This window comes from Schistocerca serialis, chromosome 6 (genome assembly GCF_023864345.2).
Source record: "Schistocerca serialis cubense isolate TAMUIC-IGC-003099 chromosome 6, iqSchSeri2.2, whole genome shotgun sequence".
NCBI classification, from domain to species: Eukaryota; Metazoa; Arthropoda; class Insecta; order Orthoptera; family Acrididae; genus Schistocerca; species Schistocerca serialis.
Window position 1 is genome coordinate 609,840,563 of NC_064643.1, and position 19,223 is coordinate 609,859,785.

Genomic DNA, 19,223 nt, shown 5'->3' on the forward strand with positions numbered 1-19,223 from the left:
TCCCAAGGCTGTCAGTAGTTCTAATGGAATGTTGTCTACTCCGGTGGCCTTGTTTCGACTTAGGTCTTTCAGTGCTCTGTCAAACTCTTCACGCAATATCATATCTCCCATTTCACCTTCATCTACATCCTCTTCCATTTCCATAATATTGTCCTCAAGTACATCGCCCTTGTATAGACCTTCTATACACTCCTTCCACCTTTCTGCTTTCCCTTCTTTGTTTAGAACTCGGTTTCTATCAAAGCTCTTGATATTCATGCAAGTGGTTTTCCTTTCTCCAAAGGTCTCTTTAATTTTCCTGTAGGCAGTATGTATCTTACCCCTAGTGAGATAAGCCTCTACTTCCTTACATTTGTCCTCTAGACATCCCTGCTTAGCCATTTTGCACTTCCTGTCGATATCATTTTTGAGACGTTTGTATTCCTTTTTGCGTGCTTCATTTACTGCATTTTTGTATTTTCTCCTTTCATCAATTAAATTCAATATTTCTTCTGTTACCAAAGGGTTTCTACTAGCCCTCGTCTTTTTACCTATTTGATCTTCTGCTGCCTTCACTATTTCATCCCTCAAAGCTACCCATTCTTCTTCTACTGTATTTCTTTCCCCCATTGCTGTCAATTGTACCTTTATGCTCTCCCTGAAACTCTGTACAACCTCTGGTTCTTTCAGTTTGTCCAGGTTCCATCTCCTTAAATTCCCACCTTTTTGCAGTTTCTTCAGTTTTAATCTACAGTTCATAAGCAATAGATTGTGGTCAGAGTCCACATCTGCCCCTGGAAATGTCTTACAATTTAAAACCTGCTTCCTAAATCTTTGTCTTACCATTATATAATCGATCTGATACCTTTTAGTATCTCCAGGGTTCTTCCATGTATACAACCTTCTTTCATGATTCTTAAACCAAGTGTTAGCTATGATTAAGTTATGCTCTGCGCAAAATTCTACCATGCGGCTTCCTCTTTCATTTCTTAGCCCCAATCCATATTCACCTACTGTGTTTTCTTCTCTCTCTTTTCCTACTCTTGAATTCCAGCCACCCATGACTATTAAATTTTCGTCTCCCTTCACTACCTGAATAATTTCTTTTATCTCATCATACATTTCATCAATTTCTTCGTCATCTGCAGAGCTGGTTGGCATATAAACTTGTACTACTGTAGTAGGCGTTGGCTTCGTGTCTATCTTGGCCACAATAATGCGTTCACTATGCTGTTTGTAGTAGCTTACCCGTACTCCTATTTTTTTTATTCATTATTAAACCTACTTCTGCATTACCCCTATATTATTTTGTGTTTATAACCCTGTATTCACCTGACCAGAAGTCTTGTTCCTCCTGCCACCGAACTTCACTAATTCCCACTATATCTAACTTTAACCTATCTATTTCCCTTTTTAAAGTTTCTATCCTACCTGCCCGATTAAGGGATCTGACATTCCACGCTCCGATCAGTAGAACGCCAGTTTTCTTTCTCCTGATAACAACGTCCTCTTGAGTAGTCCCCGCCCGGAGATCGGAATGGGGGACTATTTTACCTCCGGAATATTTTACCCATGAGGACGTCATAATCATTTAATCATACAGTAAAGCTGCATGCCCTTGGGAAAAACTACGGCTGTAGTTTCCCCTTGATTGCACCCGTTCGCAGTACCAGAACAGCAAGGCCATTTTGGTTAGTGTTACAAGGCCAGATCAGTCAATCATCCAGACTGTTGCCCCTGCAACTACTGAAAAGGTTGCTGCCCCTCCTCAGGAACTACACGTTTGTCTGGCCTCTCAACAGATACTCCTCCGTTGTGGTTGCACCTACGGTACGGCTATCTGTATCGTTGAGGCACGCAAGCCTCCCCACCAACGGCAAGGTACATGGTTCATGGGGGGACTCCAACTGTACACGCCCCAAGCTCTGTAAGAGCTTCCACCAGCTTGAACAGTCCCTGATGATATGCAGAGTCCGTGGATTCATGAGGTTGTCTCCACACCAGTGCACCACGATAATATAAAATGAAACTTCTCCGACCAGGCAACAAGTTTCCAGTCATCAATAGTCCAATGTCGGTGTTGACGGGTCCAGGCGAGGCGTAAAACTTTGTGTCCTGCAGTCGTCAAGGGTACACGAGTGGGCCTTCGGCTACAAACGCCCATATGGACGATGTTTCGTTGAATGGTTCGCACAATAACACTTGTTGATGGCCCGGCATTGAAATCTACAGCTGTTTGCAAAGGACTGCACTTCTGTCACTCAAATCGATTCTTCTCAGTCTTCGTTGACCCGTTTTTACAGGATCTTTTTCTGGCCGCAGCGGACGGAGATGTGATGTTTTACCGGATTCCTAATATTCACGGTACACTCGTGAAATGGTCGTACGGGAGAATCCCCACTTCATAGCTGCCTCGGTGATGGTGTGCACCGCCTATAACACCACTTTCAAACTCACTTAAATCTTGATAACCTTCCATTGTAGCAGCAGTAGCCGATCTAACAAGTGCGCCAGACATTTGTCTTATATAGGCGTTGCAGATGGCAGCGTCGTATTCTGCCCGTTTACATGTCTCTGTATTTGAATGAGCATGCCTGTACTAGTTTCTTTGCCGCTTCAGTATCTATTCAGAATTAGACTTACAAAATTACCCGCCAGGTTAGCCGAGACCGCTAATGTGCTGCTTCCTGGTTTCGCGTAGACGGGCCGGCCCCGGATCGAATCCGCCCGGCGGATTAACGAAGGCGGTGTGCCGGCCAGCCTGGATGTGGTTTTTAGGCGGTTTTCCACATCCCCTAAGTGAATACCACGCTGGTCCCAATGTTACGCATCAGCTACCCATCTCGCAGACATTTGCAACACGTTCACACTATTTCATGATTTACACTAGACGCAGACAGTTGGGGTACACTGATTCTGTCCCGGGGGGCACGGGGTGGCGACAGGAAGTGCATCTGACCACCCCGTCTAACTAACCATGCAAAATCCCATTGTAACAACGTCGACCCTGCCGACAATGCGCGACAAAGGAAAAAGCGGAAGTTTTACGAAAAAAATGGTTCAAATGGCTCTGAGCACTATTCGACTTAACTTCTGAGGTCATCAGTCGCCTAGAACTTAGAAATAATTAAACCTAAATAGCCTAAGGACATCACACACATCCATGCCCGAGGCAGGATTCGAACCTGCGACCGTAGCGGTCGCTCGGTTCCAGACTGTAGCGACTAGAACCGCACGGCCACTAGGGCCGGCGGAAGTTTTACAAAATTGTGGTAATAGTAATGATCTTTTGGGAATAATTTACACTACTGGCGATTAAAATTGCTAGACCACGAAGATGACATGCTACAGACACGAAATTTAAGCGACAGGAAGAAGATGCTGTGATATGCAAATGATTAGCTTTTCACAGCATTCACACATGGTTGGCGCCGGTGGCGACACCTACAACGTGCTGATATCAGAAAAGTCTCCAACCGATTTCTCATACACAAACAGCAGTTGATCGGCGTTGCCTGATGAAACGTAGTTGTGATGCCTCGTGTATGGAGGAGAAATGCGTACCATCCCGTTTCCGACTTTGATAAAGGTCGGATTGTAGCCTATCGAGATTGCAGTTTATCATATCGCGACATCGGTGCTCGCGTTGGTCGAGATCCAATGACTGTTAGCAGAATATGTAATCGGTGGGTTCAGGAGTGTAATACGGAATGCCGTGCTTGATCCCAACGGCCTCGTATCACTAGCAGTCTAGATGACAGGCATCTTATCTGCACGGTTGTAACAGATCGTGTAGCCACGTCTCGATCCCTGAGTCAACAGATGGGGACGTTTGCAATACAACAAGCATCTGCACGAACAGTTTGACGACGTTTGCAGCAGCATGGACTATCAGCTCGGAGATCACGGCTGCGGTTACCCTTGACGCTGCCTCACAGAGATTAGCGCCTGCGATGGTGTACTCAACGACGAACCTGGGTGCACGAATGGCAAAACGTCATTTTTTCGGAGGAATCCAGGTTCTGTTTACAGCATGAAGATGGTCGCATCCGTGTTTGGCGACATCGCGGTGAACGCACATTGGAAGCGTGTATTCGTCATCGCCTTACTGGAGTATCACCTGGCGTGGTGGTATGGGGTGCCATTGGTTACACGTCTCGGTCACCTCTTGTTCGCATTGACGGCACTTTGAACGGTGGACGTCACATTTCAGGTGTGTTACGACCTGTGGCTCTACCCTACATTCGATCCCTGCGAAACCCTACATTTCAGCAGGATAATGCACGACCTCATGTTGCAGGTCCTGTAAGGGTCTCTCTGGATACACAAACTGTTTGACTGCTGCCGTGGCCAGCACATTCTCCAGATCTCTCACCAATTGAAAACGTCTGGTCAATGGTGGCCGAGCAACTGGCTAGCCACAATACGCCAGTCACTACTCTTGATGAAGTGTGGTATCGTGTTGAAGCTGCATGGGCAACTGTACTTGTACAAGCCATCCAAGCTCTGTTTGACTCAGTGCCCAGGCGTATCAAGGCCGTTATTACGGCCAGAGGCGATTGTTCTGGGTACTGATTTCTCAGGATCTATGCGCCCAAATTGCGTGAAAATGTAATGTCAGTTCTAGTACAATATATTTGTCCAAAGAATACCCGTTTATCATCTGCATTTCTTCTTGGTGTAGCACTTTTAATGGCCAGTAGTGTAGACTGAAAGAGAATGAATTCGTTTAGTTTTTACTCCTCAGAAAATTTTATTTTAAGCTTCAGGGGGCAATTACCTCCAGGTTGGGATCCACTGTCCTAGAGTAGCTTCCTGAGGTACGGCAGCGCCTGTTAGTGGCAGCCGAGGCGCCTCCTTGGCGCAGAGCCTCGGTGGGGCCGTCCATCAGGCAGCGAGGACCGCCGCCGCCACGGCCCCCCCCCCCCCCCCCTCACTTGCCTAATGACCCCCATTGTGGACGGCGCGGGCCACCGCATTGCGGCTGCCCTGCACTGCAGCGCGACGCCTTTTGGCTGCGCGCCTCGGCCCGCTTCTCTCGGCGACTGCCTGCGAGCTCTCGCTATCACTGCAGTATCGATTGTTGCCCGCTTAAAAAAGGACCGGCTCGTGGCAGATAAGGGCGAGCGGGACCGACGGCCGCACCGGGGCGCCCTGTACTGCAGCGTGACCTTCACCGCCTCCGGCTGCGGCGGCAGCGGCAGCGGCAGCAGTTGCTCCGGCCGGCCGCGACAGCTTTATCTGCGCGCGGCGCGACAGTCGCCGCCTTCTTCTGTTTGTTGTGCTCTGGTATCTGTGTACACGCGGGCTGTTACGCCGCCCTCTCACGGTACGTGAAAACGCACGTAGACGAGGGGCTAGTGACGCCACAGCGTGAAATTTCGCGTTCCACTACACTGCGAAGCGAGAAACACGTGAGATTTTCTCCTCATGGAGGGGAACGTAGCCAATAAATTTGGAACACACTTGCCGAATAGCTGGCACCACGCAGGGAAGCGTAACCGTACACTACATGCAGACAAGCTCCACCCCCCCCCCCCCCACACACACACACAGTGTTCGAGCGAGGTGGCGCAGTGGTTAGCACACTGGACTCGCATTCGGGAGGACGACGGTTCAATCTCGCGTCCGGCCATCCTGATTTAGGTTTTCCGTGATTTCCCTAAATCGCTCCAGGCAAATTCCGGGATGGTTCCTTTGAAAGTGCACGGCCGACTTCCTTCCCCATCCTTCCCTAATCCGATGAGACCGATGACCTCTCTTCCCCCCAAAACAACAACAACAACAACAAACAGTGAGATGATCTATGGCCGATCTCCCACTAATATATGTAACGATCCTGATTGTTCCAGGAATGCAGCAACTGCAGCAAACTCGGATACATCGCCATCGCCTGCCACGGTAATGATGCATGATACCCATACTAACAAACCCAACCTTGCATGAACTATCGCAGCTAGTAAGACACTACTGCTCTTACTACCCGCTGGCCATTGTGGCCCAGCGGTTCTAGGCGCTTCAGTCCGGAATCGCGCGACCGCTACGGACGCAGGTTCGAATCCTGCCTCGGGCATGGATGTTTGTGATGTCCTTAGGTTAGGTAGGTTTAAGTAGTTCTAGGGGGCTGATGACCTCAGATGTTAAGTCCCATAGTGCTCAGAGCCATTTGAACCATTTCTTACTACCCATCCCACTGTCGCACTTTCCCACGGCACGAGCCTTGGCCCTTTTTTCCCTCTGCTCTTCAAATTGCTACCCTCATTCGCGTTTCGCCCACTATCTATGACCAGATGGACCGTGTTAATGCGTAGTCTTACCCAGACGCACGGATAACATCACAGCCCACCATCCTGTGATCCACCTATTAGATAACTAACATGTTGGTGGTGACAGTAGAACTTTTGGTTTGGTCACCACGTTGGTGCGGTCGTGGAGGGGCCCCATCTCTCAGCCAATAAGTTGCGACATCGTTTTTTAGTCACAAGCAAATCTTAGGAGCCACCATATTCTATGGCGTTAACGCTCGGGGTTCGATGGGTTTATCTTCGTCGGAGAGTACGTTGTATGAATCTCACCTGTTTCAAAGCATCAGAAAATTGAGGATCTCTCGAAGACGCGTCGTTTTTTCTACGATTTGCTGTTGTAAGATGGCAGGAAACTATATACCAGTAGGTAAAGGCTTTCTGTAGTTGATGTTTTTGGTGTTGTAGCTCGTGTGCTACGAAACTATACCAAATGGTTCAAATGGCTCTGAGCACTATGGGACTTAATTGCTGTGGTCATCAGTCCCCTAGAACTTAGAACTACTTAAACCTAACTAACCTAAAGACATCACACACAGCCATGCCCAAAGCAGGATTCGAACCTGCGACCGTAGCGGTCGCGCGGTTCCAGACTGCAGCGCCTAGAACCAGAAACTATACCGTTTCAGTGCTACGGGACATTCGTGATCTATAATCTATCAAAAGCTCATCTTTTTGGTACAACTTTAATCTTAAATATCAAAGAAGATACAGTCCTTAAACAGTGTACGCCATGTACGAAAGTCCCCATTATGAAGTCAAGGCTGTAGCCACCGTCTTCGTAAAGAAACGTGCGTGATTTACGCGCCGCTGATCAGCGCTGCGGTCGGAAACCACGACGAGGAGTACACTATGCTCAGTTAGATGTAACAAATGGTTTCAAAGCATGCAGCACGTCTGGCTTCCCGACGAGAGACACAGCCCCTGTGAGGACGGCTTATATGTGTGCAAGCAAGAAGGCGGCTAGTCCGGCGATTCACAGACACGACCAACCCTTTGAGGAGTCACCAGTGTGCGCACCCACTCCGTCCCACGTTACTCTTTCCAGGCGTTACCCACTCTGGAAACTAGCAACGCCGAGTAAGCGCCACGTTGAGCCACTGTTTCTGCTTCTGGCTCTCCCTACAACGATTTATATGCTTGGAAAACTACCGTTGTCACCTCTTAACGTAAAATCAGTCCTATTTGCTTTGCTATCCATAATTAACACTACAGCTGCTAAGCACATTCACCGCAGAACAGACAGTATTCAGAAAGGAAAGCACAGGGCGGCTCCTTTGATTTGCATGCAGTCAAGCGCTGCCCTCTACATCATACTGAAACCGATTAAACCCGAAACGATAGCCGCTTACTACTTCTGATTGAAGTGGACATTCTTGTGAAACGCACTTAATCCAACAGAGTAAATCGTAAATCAAAATTTTTTCGAAAAGAAGCGCTAATGAAGTTATCACAAAAACTTTTAAACTGGTGGTGGTTCACATATACAAGATGTGAACTGTTACTACTTTTAGCTGCAGATGACAGTCAAGCTAATTGTTCTGTAAATGTCAATTTTTTCTTTGCAGCAATTTTATTTCACTTCTCAATTTTTCTAATCTAGGACTTTAAGTCATAAATCAAGTTCACTTTCAACAGAAACAGCAGTTATGGGACACTCTGTAAGAGATTCAATGTGTGTATCATTGCTGGAATTTTCATTCACGTTTTCAACCTGAAGTGACACATGGTACTACTTAAAACGAACAAAATAGTCTCTTTTAAAATTTGATTTATATAAATGTTTTGAATTAGTGCCAGATCTACTAGCCCAAATGTTCAAATGTGTGTGAATTCCTAAGGGACTAAACTGCTTAGGTCATCGATCCATAGACTTACACACTACGTAAACTAACTTATGCTAAGACGAACACACACACCCATGCCCGAGGGAGGACTCGAACCTCCGGCGGGAGGGGCCGCGCAATCCGTGATATGACGCCTCAAACCGCGCGGCTTCTGTAAGTCCAGTAACATATTATGTAATATGAATCACATTCGTTTAATAAATTATGTCTGACAAGTGTTGCAAAGAAACTTTTGTTGAGCTCTCTCCTCAATATGAGACGTGCTTCAGCTTTTCCATTGTGTAATTGATGATATGAAATTATCTCCTCCATCATCATTTTCTCCCAGCAGTAAGTACAACAATAAATGACTATCACTAATTTCAGAAACGTACGTCTACTTGTGCTAACTGTTGATGATTGAGCTGCAAGCCCGGATCTAGGGGAGGGGGCAGGGGGAAGGGGTGGCAAATCGTGTTTTCTGTCCCTGGCTGCAATTTCAGGGGGCGCCACATTTATATTCTCGCAGAAAAAAAATGTTTTTTAAAGCGCCTAGTCGATAACACAGATGATTTTGAAACGCATCCCTGTTGGTTTTGAACAGTTTTCGGCACATTCTAAGTTGATTCCTGAACGAATCATAACCTGATTTTTGAATGCGCGCGTAGTGTACGTGATGTCTCCGCCAAGAGGATCCCAGACGCATCTAGAAATAAAGAAACTTTCCTGCAGACAAAATGGGACGGGGCTGTACGAGCTGAGCCGAATAAACCCGAAAGGGTGAACGTCAATCGCTGTTTGTATTTGTGGTTGACTGGGATGTGCGAACGATCATCGTTGTTATAATTACTAACGAAATCCATAGATTCAGACTACCAGAGTGGAAGCAAACGACTAACAGGAATAACCGGTAAGAAACATTACGTATTAATCTTCTCGGTGTATCCAAGAAAGCCGGCCGAAGTGGCCGTGCGGTTAAAGGCGCTGCAGTCTGGAACCGCAAGGCCGCTACGGTCGCAGGTTCGAATCCTGCCTCGGGCATGGATGTTTGTGATGTCCTTAGGTTAGTTAGGTTTAACTAGTTCTAAGTTCTAGGGGACTAATGACCTCAGCAGTTGAGTCCCATAGTGCTCAGAGCCATTTGAACCATTTTTATCCAAGAAAACGATATTTTGACTGAAAATTTTTGCCAGATCACTACACTACCAAGGGTCAGATATGCAGTCCCAGATAACAGCCGCTTAAGTTCTATTCTCAGAACAGAGCGGAAAAAAACGTGTTGTATGAACACGTAATAACGCCTAATCGTAGAATAAACACGGAATAACTAAACTGGTGATCCTGGCAGCAGGGTTAGTTAAGTTGGGCGGAGAATAAGTTTTGACAATGGTAGGAATAGTTACAGAATTAGTGATGACAAGATTGTTTGTTAGAACGAGTAAGGAGCAGAAACAGAGACATCACACAAATTATAAGGAGGAATATGACGATTCCAAATTTATATAAAAGTTTCGTACTACTGCTTTTCGATCTCATGCTCGAGAAACTGGAGCGTATGAATGAAATGTGAAACTATTTCGTAACATAAAACTTTTGCTTGTAATATGCCTAATAGGCATTTGCTATTGGTACTTTGTAACTAGCATTCTGACGTGTAGTTTATGTAAAAGAGGTAGATAAAAATGGCAATTTGTGCCAAACCAGTCTCGCTTAATTTGCATATGTTACAATTGCTGTAGCCGGCCGAAGTGGCCGTGCGGTTAAAGGCGCTGCAGCCTGGAACCGCAAGACCGCTACGGTCGCAGGTTCGAATCCTGCCTCGGGCATGGATGTTTGTGATGTCCTTAGGTTAGTTAGGTTTAACTAGTTCTAAGTTCTAGGGGACTAATGACCTCAGCAGTTGAGTCCCATAGTGCTCAGAGCCATTTTTGAACCACAATTGCTGTAGTATTAGAAAGGCCTATTTCGTTTTATCTAGCAGACAGTGATAAAACAGACGTAATCAAATTGAGAAACCACACCAGTCTTGGGTACTATTCGTATTAACAGTTTTTTCAGTATTGGGCAACGACATTTTGATATTTCATGTAGCAAAACCTTTGACGAACTTTGATGAGGTAATAGATTCTTTCGCAGAAAGGAAAGCACGGCGTGTAAAGCTGTAGCAAGATTAGTGAGAAAGAAATGCTGGGACCTAAGGACAAGAAATGTGTACTGTCTTGCTTGTCTCTTGTCTTTACTGGACATTTGTTTCCTATATTTGATTTTATGTCACACAAGAGAGAAAGTTACTAGCTAAAAGAAAAATAAATGTCGTGTGACTAGGACCTCCCGTCGCGTACACCGTTCGCCGGGTGCAAGTCTTTCGATTTGACGCCACTTCGGCGACTTGTGCGTCGATGTGGATGAAATGATGATGATGATGATTAGGACAAAAAAATCTCCGACCCAGCCGGGAATCGAACCCGTGCCCTTTGGATTGACATTCTGTTGGCTGACCACACAGCTACCGGGGGCGGACAGTTACTAGCTAATAGGCAATAAAAAGTGCAAGTCGCAGGTTCGAATCTTGCCTCGGGCATGGATGTGTGTGATGTCTTTAGGTTAGCTAGGTTTAAGTAGTTCTAAGTTCTAGGGGACTGATGACCTCAGCAGTTAAGTCCCATAGTGCTCAGAGCCATTTGAACCATTTTGTAGCAATTCTGGACGTGTGGGGTGTCGCATTATCCTGATGGAATTGCCCAAGTCCTCCCAAATGCACAACGGACATGAATGGATGCAGGTTGCTCACTTGTCAGAGTAATATCTAGACGTATCAAGGGTCCTATATCACTCCAGCTGCACACGCCCTACACCATTACAGAGCCTCCACCAACTTGAACAGTTCCTTGCTGACATACAGGGTCCACGGATTCTTCAGGTTGTCTCCATACCCGTACACGTCCATCCACTCGATGCAATTTGAAACGACACCCGTCCGAGTAGGCAACACGTTTCCAGTCATCAACAGCCCAACGTCGGTGTTGACAGGCTCGAACGAAGCGTAAAGCTTTGTGTCGTGCAGTCATCAATGGTATACGAGTGGGCCTTTGGCTCCGAAAGCCCATATCGATGAGATTTCGTTGAATGGTTCGGACATTAACACTTGTTGATGTCCAAGCATTGAAATCTACAGTAGTCTGCGAAGGACTGCACTTTAGTCACGTTGAACGATTCTCTTCAGTCTCCGTTGATCCGTTTTTGCAGGATCTTTTTCCGGCCGTAGCGATGTCGGAGATTTGATGTTTTACACGATTCCTGATATTCACGGTGCACTCGTGAAATGGTCGTACGGAAAAATCCCACTTCATCGCTATCTCGGAGATACTATGTCCCATCGCTCGTGCGCCGACTATAACACCACGTTGAAACTAACTTAAATCTTGATAACCTGCCATTGTAGCAGCAGTAACCGATCTAACAACTGCGCCAGACAATTCTTGTCTTATATACGCATTGCCGACCGCAGCGCTTTATTCTGCCTGTATATATATATATATATATATATATATATATATATATATATATATATATAATTATTATTATTATTGTTGGCGAATATTCCCTAAAAGGAAATCGTTAAGCTTATGACTTTGAAGGCTTGTTCTTCTTGTCCTTCCAGTACTCCTTCATTCTCTTGGAGAGGGCCTCTTTTCTCTCCTCAGACCATTCTTGTTTGGTCCGCTGTTTTAGCGCTTCTGACTTTACTTCCCAATTGTCTATGTGTTTTCGGAAGGTGCTTCTGTCTGTGGTGTTTGTGGTGCCAATTGCTTGTAGGTCTTTTCGGACTCCTTCCATCCAGGGTGTCGAGACTTTAAGTGTCTTGATGTGTTCTAGAATTTTCTTGGTGAGTCTTGTTTCAGGGAGTCTATCTAAATGTCCGTAGAATTTAAGGCGCCTTTTTCTCATATCGTTCTCGATGTTCGAATATGCTTCTACTGTTGAGTTCTTCTGTAGTCTGTAGCCATCTGGTGTGGGTCTTCCTCCTAAAATTTTCCTCATGATTTTGCGTTCTTCTTTTTTGATTTCTTCAATTTTGATTTTCCTGTTGAGTGCTAGTGTTTCGCTGGCATACAGTACGGCGGGTTTGATTTTTGTGTTATAGTGTCTGATCTTGGTGTTTCTGGAAATGCATTGTTTGTTGTAGACGTTTCGTACCATGCCAAGTGATTTCCGTGTCTTCTGTTGTCTGTCTTCGTAAGCCAGTTTCTCTGTTCCGGTCGGTTCGATGATTTCGCCTAGGTATCTGAAGTGTGTGACCCCTTTAATTTTGCCGTACTTGGTTGTGATGTCGTCGCCTTCTCTTGTTAGGACTTGCGTTTCTTCAAAAGAAATTTGTAGGCCGACTTTCTCGGCGCATTCTTTCAGGATTTCGATCTGTGTTTTTGCTGATGTTGGGTCATAGGTCAGTATCGCTAGGTCGTCTGCGAATGCTAGGTAAGGGATTTCCAGTCTTTTCCTTCCTAATGTGACTGGTCTCCAGGTGTTTTGTCTCCTGACTTCAGCTTCCCATTCGCTCATTACTTTGTCCAGGACGATGTTGAACAATAGCGGGGATAGTCCATCTCCTTGTCTTAGGCCAGTGTGGATTTCAAAGGGGTCCGAGATTTCGCCCATGGATTTGACTTTGGATTTTGTATTGGTTAGTGTCTGTTCGATTAGTCTTCGGGTCTTTTGGTCTAGGCCTTTTTCTCTGAGGATTTGGATGAGGGACTTTCTGTCGATCGAGTCGTAAGCCTTTTTGAAGTCGACGAAAGTGCAGATGATTTTTTTGGGGCTTGTCATGTGGGATTTTATGACTGATTTCAGGTTGAAGATTTGTTCGGGGCAGGCTCTGTTGGGTCTGAAACCCGCTTGGTATTCCGAGATGGCGGGTTCCAGTTGTCCTTGCGTTCTGGTGAGAAGGTAGGTTGATAGAATTTTGTAGATGACCGGTAGCAGGGAAATTCCTCTATAATTGTTTGTGTCTGTCCTGTCACCTTTCTTGTGTAGCGGGTGTATGAGTGCGGTCTTCCAGTCGTCAGGTATGATTTCGGTTGTCCAGGTGTTCTGTATGATTTGTGTGATTTCGTTTAGCGAGTTTGGTCCTAGGTTCTTCAGCAGTTCTGCCATTATTCCGTCTTCACCGGCTGCCTTGTTGTTTTTCAGTTTCTTTATGCAGTGGAGGATTTCTTCTTTTGTTGGTGATGGTGAGTCTTCCGGTGCGTTGGCCGGTTCTCGGGGTTCGAAGGTTGAGTTAGGTTCCGGGCAATTTAGTAATTTTGAAAAGTACTTCGCGAGCTCTTCACAGTTTTCTTTGTTGGTAAGTGCCAGTTTTCCGTCTTCTTTTCTGAAGCAGAGGTTCTGTGGTGAGTATCCTTTGACTTGGTTGGCGAACGTCCTGTAGAAATCCCGTGTGTTGAAATTTCTGAAGTCTTCTTCGATGGAGTTTAGCTGATCGTTTATGTATTTGCGTTTCTCTTGTCTTATTGTTTTCGATGTTTGTCTTCGAATTTCATAGAAGTTGTCCTGTGTTTCTTGTGTTTTGTTGCTGTTGTAGTTTGTGAAAGCTGTTCTTCGATTTTGTAGGGCGATTTCGCAGGTAGTGTTCCACCAAGGGTGCCTGGGTTTTCTAGTCAGCGGGATCAGTTCTTTGGCTGTGTTCACAATTTTTTGTTTAAAGCTGGTCCAATCTTTCGCCTCTTGTTTTTCCCAGTGTTCTGTGATGTTCGATTCTCTGGGGTATTTTTGCCAGGGTGGTTTCGAGTTTGTCCCAGAATTTGTCTGTTTCTTCTGGTTTGTCCTTGTTGTCTGCGTTCGTGGGGGCATGTACGTTGATGAGGGTGTAGTTCTTGTTGGCGTATTTGATTCGCATGGTCATGAGCCTGTTGTTGATCGCGTTGACTTCTTTTACTGAGTCTAGGATGTTTTTGTTTACTGCGAAGGCCATGCCGAGGAGTGCTCCTCCTTTGCCGATTTTCCTGTTGGTTCCACTCTTGAAGAATCTGTAGTTTCCGTAGTCTATTGTGTCTGAATCCGTGTATCTTATTTCTTGTAGCGCTAGGATCGAGATCTTTTGACTGGTGAGTTCCGTTGTTAGATTGTGTAATTTTCCCGTTTGTATTAGTGTCTGTATGTTGAAGGTGCCAAAGTATGTGTGTGTTTTCTTGGGTAGTTTGCCAGAGCGCTCCGACTCGCCCTTTAGTACATCTCCAGGTCCCCCAGAATCCGAGTGCCTGATTGCCGTCTTGCAACGGGTGGATCGTCCACCTGGGGTAATGTTGTTTTTAGGTGTACTTGCCATTATGCTTGTAATTCGTCTGGCTTGCGCCAGTTTGGTAGAACCAGGGATTTTCAGTTCCTGGAGCTCGTATCAGCCGCAACATTGGTGACAGACGCTGGCCAGAGTACCGGTGGTTACCACACATACGTGTCTGGGCTTTTGTGTTAGTTTTCTTCGTTTCGCCGGTTTTTACTCCGGGTACTTATCCTCGAGGATGTGATAGTTTTGGTCCGCCCCGAGTATTTGATTTCCTCGGTGCCACCCATATCTGGGGATATATATATATATATATACTCCTGGAAATGGAAAAAAGAACACATTGACGCCGGTGTGTCAGACCCACCATACTTGCTCCGGACACTGCGAGAGGGCTGTACAAGCAATGATCACACGCACGGCACAGTGGACACACCAGGAACCGCGGTGTTGGCCGCCGAATGGCGCTAGCTGCGCAGCATTTGTGCACCGCCGCCGTCAGTGTCAGCCAGTTTGCCGTGGCATACGGAGCTCCATCGCAGTCTTTAACACTGGTAGCATGCCGCGACAGCGTGGACGTGAACCGTATGTGCAGTTGACGGACTTTGAGCGAGGGCGTATAGTGGGCATGCGGGAGGCCGGGTGGACGTACCGCCGAATTGCTCAACACGTGGGGCGTGAGGTCTCCACAGTACATCGATGTTGTCGCCAGTGGTCGGCGGAAGGTGCACGTGCCCGTCGACCTGGGACCGGACCGCAGCGACGCACGGATGCACGCCAAGACCGTAGGATCCTACGCAATGCCGTAGGGGACCGCACCGCCACTTCCCAGCAAATTAGGGACACTGTTGCTCCTGGGATATCGGCGAGGACCATTCGCAACCGTCTCCATGAAGCTGGGCTACGGTCCCGCACACCGTTAGGCCGTCTTCCGCTCACGCCCCAACATCGTGCAGCCCGCCTCCAGTGGTGTCGCGACAGGCGTGAATGGAGGGACGAATGGAGACGTGTCGTCTTCAGCGATATATACACTCCTGGAAATTGAAATAAGAACACCGTGAATGCATTGTCCCAGGAAGGGGAAACTTTATTGACACATTCCTGGGGTCAGATACATCACATGATCACACTGACAGAACCACAGGCACATAGACACAGGCAACAGAGCATGCACAATGTCGGCACTAGTACAGTGTATATCCACCTTTCGCAGCAATGCAGGCTGCTATTCTCCCATGGAGACGATCGTAGAGATGCTGGATGTAGTCCTGTGGAACGGCTTGCCATGCCATTTCCACCTGGCGCCTCAGTTGGACCAGCGTTCGTGCTGGACGTGCAGACCGCGTGAGACGACGCTTCATCCAGTCCCAAACATGCTCAATGGGGGACAGATCAGGAGATCTTGCTGGCCAGGGTAGTTGACTTACACCTTCTAGAGCACGTTGGGTGGCACGGGATACATGCGGACGTGCATTGTCCTGTTGGAACAGCAAGTTCCCTTGCCGGTCTAGGAATGGTAGAACGATGGGTTCGATGACGGTTTGGATGTACCGTGCACTATTCAGTGTCCCCTCGACGATCACCAGTGGTGTACGGCCAGTGTAGGATATCGCTCCCCACACCATGATGCCGGGTGTTGGCCCTGTGTGCCTCGGTCGTATGCAGTCCTGATTGTGGCGCTCACCTGCACGGCGCCAAACACGCATACGACCATCATTGGCACCAAGGCAGAAGCGACTCTCATCGCTGAAGACGACACGTCTCCATTCGTCCCTCCATTCACGCCTGTCGCGACACCACTGGAGGCGGGCTGCACGATGTTGGGGCGTGAGCGGAAGACGGCCTAACGGTGTGCGGGACAGTAGCCCAGCTTCATGGAGACGGTTGCGAATGGTCCTCGCCGATACCCCAGGAGCAACAGTGTCCCTAATTTGCTGGGAAGTGGCGGTGCGGTCCCCTACGGCACTGCGTAGGATCGTACGGTCTTGGCGTGCATCCGTGCGTCGCTGCGGTCCGGTCCCAGGTCGACGGGCACGTGCACCTTCCGCCGACCACTGGCGACAACATCGATGTACTGTGGAGACCTCACGCCCCACGTGTTGAGCAATTCGGCGGTACGTCCACCTGGCCTCCCGCATGCCCACTATACGCCCTCGCTCAAAGTCCGTCAACTGCACATACGGTTCACGTCCACGCTGTCGCGGCATGCTACCAGTGTTAAAGACTGCGATGGAGCTCCGTATGCCACGGCAAACTGGCTGACACTGACGGCGGCGGTGCACAAATGCTGCGCAGCTAGCGCCATTCGGCGGCCAACACCGCGGTTCCTGGTGTGTCCACTGTGCCGTGCGTGTGATCATTGCTTGTACAGCCCTCTCGCAGTGTCCGGAGCAAGTATGGTGGGTCTGACACACCGGCGTCAATGTGTTCTTTTTTCCATTTCCAGGAGTGTATATATATATATATATATATATATATATCACTGTATTTGAATACGCAAGCCTATACCAGTTTCTTTGGCGTTTCAGTACAGTTGTAAGTAGCACTTGCCAGACTGGTTAAACGGAAGAATCCTCAGCAACGAAGGAGGTAACTTCCAGAACGTTCGTTTGGACGGTATTCTAATATTACTCTCGAGTCTGAGACCGCTACCAAGTAATAGCGACAGAGGCGAACAACGCGTTTCGTCGCAGTTCTTTTTGTAAGCACGCACGTGTCGCAGAGATGCTTATCCAGACATTGGCAGACATTAAGAGTGAGACATTGTTCATAACGGCGTGGTTTACTACAAAAATTACGATATGTTCCCAGAAGAGTTAGCCAATATATTACTGCCTCCAACGTTTACATCGCTTAAAAACCACGAAGGTAAAAATTAGAGAAATTTGTGCTCACAAGGAGGCTTACTAGCAATCTCCTTTCTGATCATCTTTCGCTACTGAAACAGGGAAATGGGGGGGGGGGGGGGGGGGCGGGGGTGCAGTAGCGCACGAACTACCATGCATTATAAGGTGACATGCATAGTATAGATGAAGATATAAGTGCAGGCGTAGAAATGAGGGCGTGTACCAACCCTGGTGGCAGTCTTGGTATGGTCCTCTAGAAGTTAATAACTTTATGTAATTTGCAATTCTTAGCCATTTAATTAAGAGATTACTTTATGCACCTAGTTGTTCTATCCAACCGGATTGCTGTACGTCTTAAAGCGCCACTTCCGTGGCGGCGAGGTGCGCTGGCCCTGGACTGAATCCGCCGGCCAAATTAACAAGATTGGTGCGCCGGCCAGCCTGGATGTACGTAGGAAGTTTCCCACATCCCATTAGGTGAGCATCCAGCACCCGCCACAGTCTCACGATTCGCAAACATTTCGAACAACTTCCGCTCACTTTCACATGAATAATACTAGACCCAGACAGTTGGGGTACACGTATTCAGTCCCGAGGGTGGAGGCGGGGGGGGGGGGGGGGGGGGAGGAGGAGGGGGGTACTGTGCCGATGCGGGATAAAGGCACGAGAAAAAGAAGAAGATTCTGCACCCGGTTGTTCTAGCAGGTACAAGTGCCGGCTAAGTGAGTGCCGAACTGACGAACCTATCTCGAAGGGCAAGATGGAGCCCTCTTTCTTTCAGGTAGCAATCACGAAGTGCAGGAGTGAGGCCGGGAGACTACCTCCAGCATCTGCTCGCAGAGATACGCTTCCGAACCTTTGTCTTTTTGTTTGCAGCTGTGTCTGTTTCTCGCTTGTATCTTGGCTTTGCTAAAGAAAAGCTGCCGACTGCCTGTCTCTCCTAGTTTGCTTCTCGATTCTCCTACTTTGACTCAGCTCCAGAAAACGCAGGCCATCGAGCGAGGTGGCACAACACCATCCGTGCCTGTATACGTTAGCACAATCTCCGTACTCTTGATGAGATACAAACAGTGGCTCTCGTGAACATCTGTTTATCCTCTAAATTAAATTACGTGGCGCGAGCCCAGCCAGTGCCCAGGGAAGTGGCGGACAGGATTCTGGCTGCTTTTGGCCACTTCGTCAGCCGCGGCCACATCTTCGAAGTCAAGTACCAAACGTTGACTCTACCGACTGGATTGAATCTTACAGACGTGTACAATAAAGCACAAGCACTGTACGTCTGTAAAACATATAGACTGTGGAAGCGGTCAGTCAACAGCGTTGCCGCATTTCTGTTAAATGAAATAGCGCCGGCCAGCCAGGACTCACCAATAAACGTTCACCACATCCCAGATGAACTTTACCACCTAAAACATTTCTTCGTAGAATATAGCTACATTAGACTGGGAATACCCGAGAAATATGACGTCAGAGTCAAGAAAATATACCAAAACTTAATGAACTTTCAGACCAAGAACATCATAGAACAAAAATACGTCGGTCACTCTTGGCATGATATCTGGAGGAATATACACCACCCGCATTTACCAACAAAAGTGCGGTCATTGTGGTACCATTTTGTAAATAGGAAATTTCCAACGAACTCCAGACTACATTCCATTCATCTGGCTGATTCCCCTTTGTGTACCACTTGCAACCTGATTGACACAGATGAACATCAATTTGTCTGTGGAAATGCAAATAATATATGGTTGTCAATCAGAAAAAAATTAGCAACTATGCAGAGAAAACCGCCGTATTTGATAACTCCAACGTGCCTTTTATACCCGGAAGAACTATACCCCACCTGGAAGGTAAATGCCGTAAACTGGTTGAAGAGACACGCGGTGTTTTACCTGCTGTCCAGTAAAGAAAGGAGCGAAGGAGATTTCTGGACGTACATCTCCGACCAGCATCACAAGCTATTAAGCATGAATAATTATTATGATACGTA

The 19,223-nt window shown here is 47.3% G+C and overlaps 1 protein-coding gene across 1 annotated transcript in view; it reads right to left on the reverse strand.

Annotated features, from left to right (window-relative positions):
* The window catches only part of LOC126485002 (carbohydrate sulfotransferase 11-like), a 367,761-nt gene that overhangs the window by 234,204 nt on the left and 114,334 nt on the right, over positions 1 to 19,223 (reverse strand). The gene's annotated exons all lie outside the window — the stretch shown is intronic.